Below are 14,709 nucleotides of genomic sequence, written 5' to 3'. Positions count from 1 at the left end.
AGAGAACAAAATTTGAGTTAATGCTTAATTCTTTTGGCTTAAGCTAAAAATGCAACCTTTTATGTACATGTATATATGTGTACATATGTGCCTCTCAATGTGTGTGTCCACGTACATGCTTATATTTCCTAGCTCTAATCCCTGAGAGTACCTAGAAACACTGACACATAAGTAACAATGAATATGTCTAGTGCCATATCTTATTTCCTTTTTTTTAAGATTTTATTTATTTATTCTTGAGAGACACAGAGAGGGAGGCAGAGACACAGGCCGAGGGAGAAGCAGGCTCCCCACAAGGATCCTGATGTGGGACTCGATCCCAGATCCCGGGATCACACCCTGGGCCAAACGCAAATACTCAACCCCTGAGCCATCCAGTTGTCCCACATATCTTGGGTTTTTTTTTAATATTTATTTATTTACTTATGATAGACATAGAGAGAGAGAGGCAGAGACACAGGAGGAGGGAGAAGCAGGCTCCATGCATGGGAGCCCGACGTGGTACTTGATCCCGGAACTCCAGGATCGCGCCCTGGGCCAAAGGCAGGCGCCAAACCGCTGAGCCACCCAGGGATCCCCCATATCTTGTTTTCTAAACACTATTCTCCATTAAAATAAACCAGAGTTCCTTTGGGAAATGTGTGATTCCAGGGCTGGGGCATAGAAAGTATATGATTCCGAAACATCTTGTGCCAAAAAATAAGGAAGTGCTCAAAGAATTTAGGGACCTATCAAAAGAACACAGAACCTAGCATGGAGGCACTTCCACTGGTGAAATCTTGGATAATTTGAGATTTGGAATAAGTAATTACAATAATAGATTATACCCCAATGAGTATAATAAAAATCTATTAGTCTATACTGATATGAATAAATGAGAGAAAGGGGAAAGCTTTCCTTAGAGTAGAATGTCAACTAATAAATGTAGAAGAAAAAATAGAGTTAGAAAATCATCAACAGATGCTAAATCTCATGAGTAGAAGTTGGATGAAGAACATATTTACATAGTTTCAAAGAGTCTCTCCACATCACTTATTAATTATCATGGGAAAATAATAATTGTACAATGGAGAAACCCAGCAGACACCCTTTTAAACAAAGGGATCAAATTTAACAGCACCAATATTGTGACAAACTGATGTTACGTGCCTTCTGATATGATGCACTGGGAAAGCACAACCGCACTTCTGTGGTGGTCCTATCAGGGGATCTGATCATGTGGAAACATCAGACAGATCCAAATTGAAGGACATTCTACAAAATAACTAGTCTGTACTTTGCAAAAATATTAAAGCCAAAAAAGACAAGGAAATGCTGACAGACTGTTCCAGTTTAAGAGAGATTAAGGTTACATGCAACCAAATGCAATACATGATCCTGAATCAAATTCTGGATTAGGAAAAACAAAATAGCTATAAAGCACATTGGGACAATTTTGAGAGTTGAATGTGGAGTGTGGATTAGATAATAGCATGGTATCAGTGTGAAATTCCCTGATTCTGATTGCTATGTTGTAGATATGTGAGAAAATGTCTGTGTTCTTAGGAAATGCACACTCAAGTATTTGGAAAAGGAGCTTAATGTCACCAACTTATGCTCAAATGGGGGCGGGGAAAAGAAGAAGAAGACGACGATGACGACGACGAAGACGGCAAAATGTAAACAACTGGTGAATCCAAGTAAAGGATATATTGTTGCAACTTTTCTGTAAATTTGAAATTATCAAAATACAAAAACAAATTATTACTTTTTTAAAGACAAGCTTTTTGGCAAAGCTGCCATGGTAGGCTTATTAGCTATATATTCTTTAATGTGGATGCGGTTTTAAGTTCCACCACTGAGAAAGAGTTCTGGTAAACTGAGCAGGGGAGAGAAGGCTTGAGGACACTGATTGTCCAGGAGGAAAAAGAAAGGCCATTGAGGGAAAAAAATGGATAGAACACAAATAAGATGCTGGGGTGGCCAGGCTTCCTGTTGCCATCACTTAGTTATTCCAGTCTTACTCACCTCCTCCATCCTTGACACTCAAAGCAGATGGCATTATTCAGAGAAAGAACATAGATCAATTCTACACATGTTGTTTTGAGCTAGATGACTCCTATTTCTGCCCGGTGGTTATATGTCTTTCCTCGCCCCCATCTTTCTTGACTCCAATAATTATGCTTATGTGTAGATGTCCTCCTATTTTACCTTGTTAATTCCAAAAAGGCAAGGGCCTGACTGTTTAAAAGTATTTATCCTAACAGCTAATAATACTATATAGATGGGGCCACTATGAACTTTTCAGCAATCTAGTCATCTTCCTATTTTCATTAATGCCATTTTAATTTTGTTAATGTACAGAAGTATTTCCTGAGCAAGCAACAGGTTCATATTTAATTATCTTGTCTTATCTGACATGAGGACTACAGTGAGACAGTTCCAAAAGGCTTAGAAATAAAATTGCCTTCTCAGAACCAAATTCTCTCAATGGGAGAGGAAACCAAATTCACAGCCCCAGGACTCTGGAAGGAAGTCCTAGAATTGGTATGCTACAAACAAGAAATTTCTTGAAAGTTTTGTGTTTTATGGTAAACATTTATGCAAAATTTGCATTTCACTCCATATGCAATATATATTTCTATTAATATCCAAGTGTTTATTTTTGCCTTAAATCTTTAAGTGAAATTATCCTCTGGGACAATTGGGTGATAACTGTTCTTTGCTTGCTGTGAGCCTTGGTTTTGTATATCTTGGGCTGAGAAAACTTCATGAGTAACACAGATATTCATAGTCATATACCATATACCTTAAAGAATGGCTCTGGGAATTACAGAAGATGTTATTAATTGGACTGTCTTTCTGCTGACTGAGCAATACAGATATCTTACACTATTGAACACTTCCTGTGTGCCAGACACTCTTTTAAGGGTTTTATTTTCAGTAACTTATTTAACCCCATGACAATCCTATGTAGTAGGTTCTGTCATTATCCCTATTTTATGGATGAGAAAACTGAGACATGGGGAAGTTACTACCATAATGGTGGAGCTGGGCTACTAGCCCTAGGGTTAGCATTCTTAGCCACGACACGAGTCCAAGGTTGCATGGTATTGGGCTAAGGTTGTCTGAAGTTCATGCATCCCTCAGACTAAAGAAATCTGCTCCACCAAAGCGATTGCTACTAGAAATGCTGATACAAGCTTTTTCCTGGTGAAATCAGGACTGTTTTTTGAGAACACCAGAATCCACTTGATACAGGTCATCTAGAGTTGGCATCTACAAATACATCTCCACATTAATCCACACTTCATCTGCATCTTTGATCATTGTCTTGTGCTGAGATGCTAAGTAAATTGTTCATCCCTGAACAAGCCTTAATTTATGCTATTCCTTCTTTCAGATTGCTATTTCCACCATCTTCTTATCAAAATCTTCCCCATTCTTTTGTGCTCAGTTTTTTTTAAGATTTTATTTATTTATTCATGAGAGACACAGAGAGAGAGAGAGAGAGAAAGGTAGAGACATAGGCAGAGGGAGAAGCAGGCTCCATGCGGTAAGCCCGATGCGGGACTCAATCTCGGGACTCCAGGATCACACCCTGGGCCAAAGGCAGGCGCCAAACCGCTGAGCCACCCAGGGATCCCCTTGTGCTCAGTTTTTATATCACTATTTTACAAACAATTATAAAAGAATATTATGAAAAACTATATGACAACAAATTGGACAATTTAGAAGAAATGCATAAATTCCTAGAAACGTAAACTACCAAAACTGAAACAGGAAGAAATAGAAAACTTGAATATACTGATAACCAACAAAGAAATTGAATTAGTTTTTATGTCAATCTTCTGATGTACATGATTTCCCACTCCCTCCATACACACACAGAAGAAAATTATAGTGATTATTTTATTCTGTCTTATGCTGTATTTTCTTATTTATAACCCTACCGTAGCTCTTACCACCACTTTCCACGATTCCCAAGCTGGTCTATCCTGACCTTAAATGTAGAATCTGGACAGAAACAAATATGCAGTGTATGTTTGACATTAAACTCGTGTTAATAGGGTCGTGTTACAAACTTAACATTTCTGGCCTAGGTCTCAAAAACCCATTGATAACAATAAGAAGAATCCAACAGATATTTGTTAAGTGCCTGCTTCTTACCAGAACATGGGGGTCTTTATTGGAGGGGCAGCAATAAATAAGTTAATCCAGATCCCTGACCTCACAGAATTTACAATCTAGCAGGAAACACACATAAAGAACCAAGAAAGCCACACAAACTGAAAGCCATCGTATATGTAAGGGGAGTTCACACTACAGGGTCCTAACCTACTTTGTATTTGCAGTGAGGCAGTGAAAATATCCACAAAAAGTAGGTATTAGATAGGTGAAGAAATGGAGAAAAAGGATTTCAGGGAAAGGGATCAGCAAGTGAGAAAACATGGAGGTGCAGGAGGGATTGACACATTGAAGGAAGTGAATGAAGTTGCTCAAGGAAAGAGTGATGAGGCAGGGATGGCTGAAAAATGCAGCTGAGAGATAGGCAGAAGTCTACCTTCAGTGATATGTTTGCAGCTATTTTATGGCTTTGGTTTAGACTTTGCCCTTAAAATTAATGGGAAGAAACAAATGTCGGTGAGGATGCAGAGAAAGGGGAACCCTCTTACACTGTGGTGGGAATACAAGCTCGTGCAGCCACTCTGGAAAACAGTACGGAAGTTCCACAAGAAGTTAAAAATAGAGCTACCCTACGACCCAGCAATTGCACTACTAGGTATATACCTAAAGGATGCAAATGTAGTGATCCAAAGGGGCACCTGCACCCCAATGTTTATAGCAGCAATGTCCACAATAGCCAAACTATGGAAAGAGCCCAGATGTTGATCAACAGATGAATGGATAAAGAAGATGCAGTATATACACACACACATACACACACACACAATGGAATATTACTCAGCCATCAAAAAAGGATGAAATATTGTCATTCACATCAACATGGATAGAACTAGAAGGTATTATGCTGAGCAAAATAAGTCAATCAGAGAAAAACAATTATAGGGTTTCACTCATATGTGAAATTTAAGAAACAAAACAGAGGATCATAGGGGAAGAGAGGGGAAAAATAAAACAAAATGAAATCGGAGAGGGAGACAAACCATAAAAGACTTAACTGTAAGAAACAAACTGAGGGTTACTGGATGGGAGGTGGTGGGGGGATGGAGTAAATGGGTGATGGGCATTAAGGAGGGCACGTGATGCAACGAGCACTGGATGTTATATGCAAGTGAATTACTGACCTCTACATCTGAAACTAATGATACGCTATATGTTAACTAATTGAATTTAAATAAAATGAGTTAATAAAAAAAGTAGTGGGAAGGCATCAATAATCTGTGTTCTATTTTTAGAAAAATCACTCTGGCTGCCAAAGGGTAAAGAGCCTGAAGAGGCCAAGGGAGTATGTGTGATGTCGGACAGCTTAGGCATCCTCTCTGTGTCTGTGTCTTCACCTACAAAATGTGATAATTAATAGTCCCTTCCTCATAGGGTTGTGATGAGGGTTAAATGGGTTAATATATGTAAAATATCCTAGGAATTACCTGGCCACATATTGGCCCTCTAATAAGTATTAGCTATAATTATTAGGGCATTTATGCTTACACTTTCAGAAAAGAAGACTTAGGAGTGTGCATGATATTTTATGTTGGGGATTTAAGTTTTTCTTTAATTTATACTGTTAAATACTGAGTTTTTACCCTTTTGCTATAAACCAAGATGATTTTAGGACATGAATTATGCAGTATAATTCTGTAATCTTAGTTTTGATGATATTTCCAAAAAAGTCAACTTCTATGAAAAGCAGAAACGAGGCCAGTGTGAAGCACAATTATTTCTGACAGACTCTTAGCTTCTGTGATGTATCTGGACTGTACTAAGCACTGTGGGTATAGCAAGGTAGAAGGGTCTCTCCCTTTCCTTGAAAATCACAAATTTACCATCAGACCAAGTGACTGATCCCTTTGTCTTGAACTTGCTGGGCAGCACAAAAAGTCAGATAAACTTCCAGAACTTCAATGCCATGGAGGCAAATCAGTGGTCCCAAAGCAGGTGTTGAGTGGGGCTTAACAAAGACTATATATCCCTAGCTAACAATATGGCAAGTAGAACCAATATTCAACATCATCCTTCTCAAATTGGGAAAACAAGCCTGAGAGTTTGTTTTGCCTTTATAATTCTGTATATTGGGTCCTCTGAAGTCTTATTTATTTCTTATTTTCTTACAAGTATAAAAGACTAAGTTTGGATATTTCACTGTAATGTTGTCAGTAGATTCCACAGTCCACTAAACTGAAGGAAAGCCTCTGCTTGGCCTGATGGTTACGATTTACCCTCTCCACCACTTGCAAGGTTATTTTCTCCCACCTACCTCATAGGACAAGGCAGATCTAGGCCTGCAAAAATATATACTTAGGTATCTTCATCTCTATAAAGTAAGCATTTTCACATGAACATGTGAATAGTTCACTCTTATTTTGTCTACAATAATGGGTGATTGACTTTTAAAAAAAAAAACCTTTTATTGTAAAATAAAACAGGGATACAAAAAAAAAATCCCACCACACAATGGAGTTAGACCTTTGTAATCATCACTCAGGTCAAGAAAGAAAACTTTGCCAGCCATCCTAGAAGCTTCTCAATTCCCTACCCTCAATCCCAACTCCTTCCTCCCCAAAAAACAATCACTATTTTGATTTGTCTTTCTTTAGAGTTTTGTCACCCAAGGGTACATTTATACTTACTTTAGTTTAATATTGCCCATTAAAAAAAATTGAAGTATGAATTAACAATTTCCTTCTCCCTCTTTTTCTTTTTCTTATTTACCTATTAAGGAACTGGGAGCACTTGACCTATAGCATTTCCCACAGTTTGGATTTTGTTGGCTGCATGTGCAGTTGTAGTATATCAGCATATTCCTCTGTCCTCAGGACTTCCTGCAAATTGGCATTTGAATCCAGAGGCTTAATCAGAATCATATTTAATCTCTTTGGCAAGATAATATATACAGGTGGTGTGCTGCTCTTTCCCTGGTAAGATTACATAACATCTGATGGTCTCTCTTATTATGATATTAGCATTTGTCAACGTTCAATGCCTGAATCCACTAATGCACTGGAGGCTGTAAAATGGTGATTTTCTAATTCCATTATTTCTTACTTTTGTTACTTTTACATAATAGTTTATAAGGAGACATTACCTGTCATTTATAATTGTTACTCTGTGAGAAGAGTCCATGTAGGAAAAGCAGGGTAAGTGACTGCTTATTTTCTCTTTATTATCCCCTGGTGGTGACCAATTAACTTTTTTAAATATTAAGAACAAATAGATTTAAATGTATTTAATCGATTGCGATTGCAATTATTATCCCTCTTTTTTTTTTTTAAAGATTTTATTTATTTATTCATGAGAGACACACAGAGAGAGAGAGGCAGAGACACAGACAGAGGCAGAAGCAGGCTCCACGCAGGGAGCCTAATGTGGGACTCAATACTGGGACTCCAGGATTAGGCCCTGGGCCGAAGGCAGGCGCTAAACCACTGAGCCACCCAGGCGTCCCCAATTATTATCCCTCTTGAAGCTCAAATTGTCCAGTCTTTTGCCAGTGGGAGCCTCTTTAAAGTTGGCTCCTGAGCCTTGTTTAAGTCTCATATTTGTTCAACCTAGATTCTCTTTCACTTTCATGATCCTGGTTTGGGTCATCTATCGAACTGTTCTATAGCTCACATTGGTTTTTGTTAAGGTCTTTAAAGCAATGGTTCCCGAAGTGTGATGTCCAAATCAGCACCATCAGCATCACCTGGGAACTTGTTAGAAATGTAAATTTTCAGATCCCACACTAGGGTACCAAATTAGATACTTTAGGAGAGAGGTCCAGGAATATACATTTTTAAAAAGCCCTCCAGGTTATTCTGATGAGCCCTAAAATTTGAGAACCATGGCTTAATGAACAAACTTTGTAGAGTCTTCCTGAAACGTATTGTTGTAGTTTTAGCCATCACAAAAATCTGGTAATGTTGGACTAAATACTGATTTTTCCCTCGCTATAGTCTGTCAAATTCCTCTTGTGTTTGACAATTGCTCTAGGAATGACATCTCTGGTTCTTTTAATGGGGCCACAGTTTCTGTTTTATTTTACTGAAGAGCTGGGAAGCTTGCTCTTTTCTGCTAAGGTGAGCATGATAATGTCCTACTTAGTAGTCTCTAGGCAGAGTCAGTAGGGTTCAATGAGCATTTATTGTGTATTTACTGAGAGCCAGACCTGATGCTAAAGGATAGGGATCCTTCAGGATAATTTGAAGGTTTTCTAGGTAATTTGGTGGAGACAGGTGATTTGGAGACCCTACTCTTCCGCCATCTTGTGAGAATGGGGCAAATTAACAAGGCAGGAAACAACAAATGTTGGAGAGGATGCGGAGAAAAGGGAACCCTCTTACACTGTTGGTGGGAATGTGAACTGGTGCAGCCACTCTGGAAAACTGTGTGGAGGTTCCTCAAACAGTTAAAAATAGATCTGCCCTACGACCCAGCAATTGCACTGTTGGGGATTTACCCCAAAGATACAAATGCAATGAAACGCCGGGACACCTGCACCCCGATGTTTATAGCAGCAATGGCCACAATAGCCAAACTGTGGAAGGAGCCTCGGTGTCCAACGAAAGATGAATGGATAAAGAAGATGTGGTTTATGTATACAATGGAATATTACTCAGCTATTAGAAATGACAAATACCCACCATTTGCTTCAACGTGGATGGAACTGGAGGGTATTATGCTGAGTGAAGTAAGTCAGTCGGAGAAGGACAAACATTATATGGTCTCATTCATTTGGGGAATATAAATAATAGTGAAAGGGAATATAAGGGAAGGAAGAAGAAATGTGTGGGAAATATCAGAAAGGGAGACAGAACGTAAAGACTGCGAACTCTGGGAAACGAATTAGGGGTGGTAGAAGGGGAGAAGGGCGGGGGGTGGGAGTTAATGGGTGACGGGCACTGGGGGTTATTCTGTATGTTAGTAAATTGAACACCAATAAAAAAAAATAAATAAATAAATAAAATAAAGGATAGGGATCCCATATAGACTAAGACACGGCCTTTGCCCTTGAGAACTTAGAAGAAAGGTGTTTGGGAGCATCCTTATGCTCACAAAAGCAATTTCCACCAAGGTGGCTTGGCTATGGCTTACTTCAGTCAATGTAGCTCAAAATTGCATTTGGCCTTCCTGAGATCTCTTGATAGGGCTATATCCCTCTTGGTCAAGAGCTCATGCACCCTTCATACTATCTTGACCCAGCCATGGACAGTGAACAACGCTATGACTTCACCTGTTGATTTATGATCAGAAAGAAGCAAAACCAGAGATTTAGATCAGATTATTATGAATGAACTGAAATTCCAATGAACCCAACTTTTAGCTTTAGATGGAAAAAAGTAGATCCATCTCTAACTTTTGTGGAATTGGGGACAAAAGGACCAGTGAGGTATTAGGCCTGGGGCCAGTCCCTCTCTTCTCATCTCTAAGGCAACCATACACTGTGAGGGACCATGCACACACCTATGTAGGCAGAAGACATCCCAAATTTCATGTCCTATCTTCATCCGTAGCACTACTGTCAGGAGAATCACTCTTGTCCTTGGGAAGAAAGACCAAGGGAAGAGGACTATAGTTCTAGAAGCCAGCTTGGGGGTGATCTGAACAGGGAATCTCAGGGTCCCAGCTACCCAGAGCATTGTCTAAAAGAAGGATCTCAGCCTCAGGATGGGCACATCTCCTTGGATTCATGGAATCATCATCACATAGGGAGAGGCTGGGCTAGAGAAAGGCCAAAGCAAGTCTTTCTATGAAACAGGGTACAAGTTATCTATGCCTAAGAGGGCTACAAGAGGAAGGTAGTGAAGGCAAAGCATGCTTATAAGTCCTTAGCTCACTGAAGGAGCACACACTCTCAGAATCTTTAGGGTCAGCTGCTGGTCCTGATTCTGGCCATTTTGCCTGGTAAAGATCGTCATGGAAGATATCAGCAAAGTTACTAGCTCTGGTTCACAGTCAGACTTAAAAAAAAAAGAAGATTCAAACACATAAAATCAGAAATGAAAAAGGTGGGGCATCTGGGTGGCTCAGTCAGCTAAGCATTTGACTCTTGGTTTCAGCTCAGATCATGATCTCAGGATCATGAGATCAAGCCCCACATTGGGCTCCACATTCATCATGGAGTCTGCTTGAGATTCTTTCCCTCTCCTTCTCCCTCAGCTCTTCCACCCTCTCCTCATGAGCTCTCTCTCTCCCTCTCTCTCTCTCTCTCTTTCAAACAAACAAACTCTTTAGAAAAAAATGAAAATGGTGACATTTAACTGATACCACATAAATAAAGGATCATGAAAGACTACGTCATGCTATGTATGTCAGCTAATTGGATAATCTAGAAGAAATAGATAAATTCCTAGAAACATACAACTTATTAAGACTGAATTATGAAAAACAGAACAATAATGAGTAAGGAGATTAAGTCAGGAATCAAAACCTCCTAACAAAGTAAAGCCCACACTAGGTAGCTTTACTGGTAAATTTTACCAAACATTTAAGGAAGAATTAATATGAATTCTTCTCAAAGTCTTCCCCCCAAAAATTGAAAAGTAAGGAGCATTCCCAAAGTCATTTTTTTAGGCCAGCATTACCCTGATAGGCAAACCAGAAAAGGACACTACAAGAAAAGAAAGCTACAGGCCAATATCCTTAATGAGTATAGGTGCAAAACTCCTCAGCAAAAATATTAGCAAAGTGAATTCAATAGCACATTAAAAGGATCATACAAAAAAATAAAAAAATAAAAGGATCATACACTATAATCAAGTGAAATTTATCCCTGGGATGCAAAAAAGTTTTAACATTTCAACATATGTAAATCATTCAATGTGATATGCCACATTAATAGAATGAAGGATAAAAATCATATGATTATCTCAATAGATGCAGAAAAAACATTTGACCAAATTCAACATCCTTCCATAATAAAGCTCTTGACAAATTAGTTATAGAAGGAATGATGTACCTCAATATAATAAAAGCCATATATGACAAGACTGTGCACAGTTAACATCATACTCAATAATGAAAAGCTTAAAGCTTTTCCTCTAAGATTGGGAACAAGACAAGGATGTCCACTCTCACCATTGCTATTCAACATGGTACTGGATATCCTAGCCAGAGCAAATAGGCAAGAAAAAGAAATAAATGGCATCCAAATCAAAAAGGGAAAAGTCAAATTGTATCCATTGGTGGATGAATGGATAAAGAAGACACACACACACACACACACACACACACACACACACACAGGAATATTATTCAGTCATGATGAGAAAAAAGGAAATCCTGCCATTTGTGACAATATGGATGGACTTAGAGGATATTATGTTAAGTGAAATAAGCCAGACAGAGATAGACAAATACTGTGTGGTATCATTTATATGTGGGGAGAAAAACAGCAAACTCATAGAAACAGAAAGGAGAATTGTGGCTACTAGGGACCAGAATGTGGAGGAAATCAGGAGATGCTAGCCAAAATGTACTTGGGGGAGCAGCAAGCCATGTGGGTATCTGGGAGAAGAGTATGCCAAGAAATGGAAACAGCAAGAGCAAAGGATCGAGGTGGGAGTTGTCAAGGAGAAGCCTCCTGAAAATAGTTCAGGTGCAAAGGGAAAAAATTTCTGAACCATGGCAGTAGTGGGAGGGTGGGAGGGTAGGGGACAGACTTGAGAAATATTTATTTTATGGACCAGGAAGAAGAAAAGAAGAATGGTCTAGAAGGAGACGGGTTCCCTCACTGTGCACAGCTACCACACCAATATGTGGCAATGCTCAAGGTCTATGGCTTTACCACTGCTCAGGACTTATCGGGTCCTTATTGCAACCCTGGTGTCCAGATCCTCACTTCTAGGAATCGGGACCTTGAAGCCCACACTTAGAGGTTCCCAGCTTGCAAGGACAAACTAGCAAGTTGAAACTAGGCCTTCTGACCATATATCCTGTGATTTTCCATTGTGCCCCTATCCCACCATTCTTTCTGTGACAGTACCAAATTATCCTGAAAGAGGCAAAAATCAGATGACCTGCTGAATTCTAGGAAGTTGATGGAGCAAAAGACCATCCCCCAAACTCTGAGGGCAGGTCCTCTAACCCAGTTTAAGCCTGACTCAGAGGGAAATTTTATAAAGGTCTTTTAAGTCCTGATGTTAATAATATCTCTTTATAACCTACATATAGAATATAAAGAGGATGGGGTTTCTTCTACTATCAAGTTGAGTTCTTGCCATCCTTTGATATCCCAAATGGATCTCAGGGCCTCGTGCTTTATGTTGTGTATGTATGAGTGTGTGTGTGTTGTGTGTGTGTGTGTATCTTCTAAATTACTAGATTGTGCAACATATGTTCCTCTTTCTTCTTTTCCTATCTATACACATGTTCCTAGGGTTGCTAAAAGCCATAACTGCCCCCAAGCAAATTTTCCCAGGCCTAACAGCAGCTGGCTCCCCCTAAGTGGTTAGCTGAGAGTGAAACCAACCACAGGAAATGATCATACTAAAGTTACACCCTTCTCAGCTCTCAGGCCTCAAGGAGATAATGGTGGAGATTGGGAGCAGGGCACAACCCAAAATTATCTATCTGAATTCATTCCAAATCTATGTTGATTATCAAAGCATGTTATAGTTAATATTATTGGGCCTCTGAATCATCAGGACTCTGAAACCATAACATAACAATATTTCTCTGTGCTCTCACCTCTAATTTAAAACATTTCTGTTTATCTTACCCCCAAACCTCTTAGTAATGGCTCCAAATCAATCTTGGAGAGGCATCCCATTTTTCTTTCCCTGCATTTCTCCCCCTGCTTGCTCCCACCTTAACACAGGACCATTCTTCTCCTAGCCCCAAAGAGCAGCATCTCTTCTCATCCTAAACCCAACTCATGATCATCTTCTAAATGGTTATATAGGGTGTTCCTCAGCATTCTGGAACCTTTCTGAGTATTAAGCCTTTGTGAAATAGGTCAGAATCTTATAGCATGTGAAATTTGAATATGTGGAACGATTTTTTTTTCTCGAGTACATTTTGGCCTCAAAGAGGAAAAGGATGTTTGTTAAAATGCTTAGTTACTCATAATAATTTTTTCCAACAATATCATTTAAACTTGACCATTCTTCATTTAGTAATAGCTGTTAGAGCAGTGTCCTCTCTCCCTCTCTTACCTACTCTCTTTTCTCCTTTCTAAAAAGTATATATTTATTATAATTTTCAGACCTTGTTGCCACAGAAGTAGATTAGTGTTATTCTTCAGCTGTTAAATTACGTTTCTGAAGAGAAATAATCAGAACATCTATGTCTACAGCCATCTTGGAGAAAGACAAGATATTGAAGATGTTATATTAAATTACATTGTGGTTCCAAGTTAAACTGAGAACTGACTTCCTCGACAGCTCTGATTCAGGCCTCCCCAAATGTCGTACACTATGACTCATGCTTCCTTCTGGAAATGACAAAACTTCCTCACCACCCTGATCTAAGCTGCCTGCTTTTGGTTGTCTGTACTCTCAGGAAGGGATTTAGTTGTATGTTACATTTTTTCCATGATGGGCAAGGAAACCCATCTTTTGTTTTTCCAATGGGAGAAACACACATACACACACACACACACACACACACACAGAATGACACACTGAAAATTCTGAAAATTAATACCAGCCAGAGAATCCATACCATCCCACCCCCACCCTCCACACCCCTGGAAAATAAAGATATGATTTAAGAAGAAGGGACTGACTTTTTAAACATTTTTGTCCCAAAGCTTTTTTTAAATGTTCGGTTTTCTAAGGAAAGAAACATATTTCAACATTGCAAATCTAATGTTCTATTACTCAAGGGGGTCTTAAAGAGCTTAGATTTTGTAGTAGGTAGCTAAAAATTAGTGCTGAGCAGCATTGATATATTGCCCAGGGAGACTGCATTCCCTGTGTCTCTAGAGTGATGCTTATAGCAAGAGAAAATTGGGGGCAGAAAAGAAGAGAGGAGAGGGAAGGAGGAAGAGGAAGAAAGGATATAATTGCCAATAATATTTGTCTTTCTGAAAGGTGCTCTAGGCTGTCCCATAGCAGCCCCAAGTATGAATTGTACCAATTTGCATACTACAATGTATAACCCAGCACTCATTAAAGAATATTGTTTACTAAAATGAAAAGGCACCCAGAATATTAACTTGGTATAAACTGAATGGTAAGTCATCGAAGAGGGAGACAAACCTTGAGAGACTCTTTTTTTTTTAAAGATGTATTTTTATTTATTTATGATAGAGAGAGAGAGAGAGAGAGAGAGAGAGAGAGAGGCAGAGGGAGAACAGGCTCCATGCCAGAGCCCGACGCAGGACTCGATGCCGGGACTCCAGGACCGCGCCCTGGGCCAAAGGCAGGCGCTAAACCGCCGAGCCACCCAGGGATCCCCCGAGAGACTCTTAAAAATAGGAAACAAACTCAGGGTTGCTGGAGAGGAGGTCGGTGGGGGAATGGTATAACTGAGTGATGGGCATTCAGGAGGGCACATGATGTGATGAGCACTGGGTGTCATACACAACTGAATTATTGAACTCTACATCTGAAACTAGTGATGTAC

At 39.3% G+C, this 14,709-nt stretch overlaps 1 long non-coding RNA gene across 3 annotated transcripts in view; it reads right to left on the bottom strand.

The window, feature by feature from the left end:
- The window catches only part of LOC144309184 (uncharacterized), an 89,555-nt gene extending 76,490 nt beyond the window's left edge, over positions 1-13,065 (bottom strand). For 2 of the 3 annotated variants that reach the window (XR_013375268.1, XR_013375267.1), the window contains exons 1-2: positions 12,949-13,060; positions 1,588-1,705 (exon numbers count right to left, since the gene is read on the bottom strand). This is a non-coding gene — a long non-coding RNA (uncharacterized LOC144309184). Of the gene's footprint in view, positions 1-1,587; positions 1,706-12,948 lie in introns of all 3 variants that reach the window. The other variant, XR_013375269.1, reaches the window with a different exon arrangement.
- Positions 13,066-14,709: the final 1,644 nt, after the last annotated feature.

This window comes from Canis aureus, chromosome X (genome assembly GCF_053574225.1).
Source record: "Canis aureus isolate CA01 chromosome X, VMU_Caureus_v.1.0, whole genome shotgun sequence".
NCBI classification, from domain to species: domain Eukaryota; kingdom Metazoa; phylum Chordata; class Mammalia; order Carnivora; family Canidae; genus Canis; species Canis aureus.
This window is presented reverse-complemented; position numbering and strand designations above follow the sequence as displayed.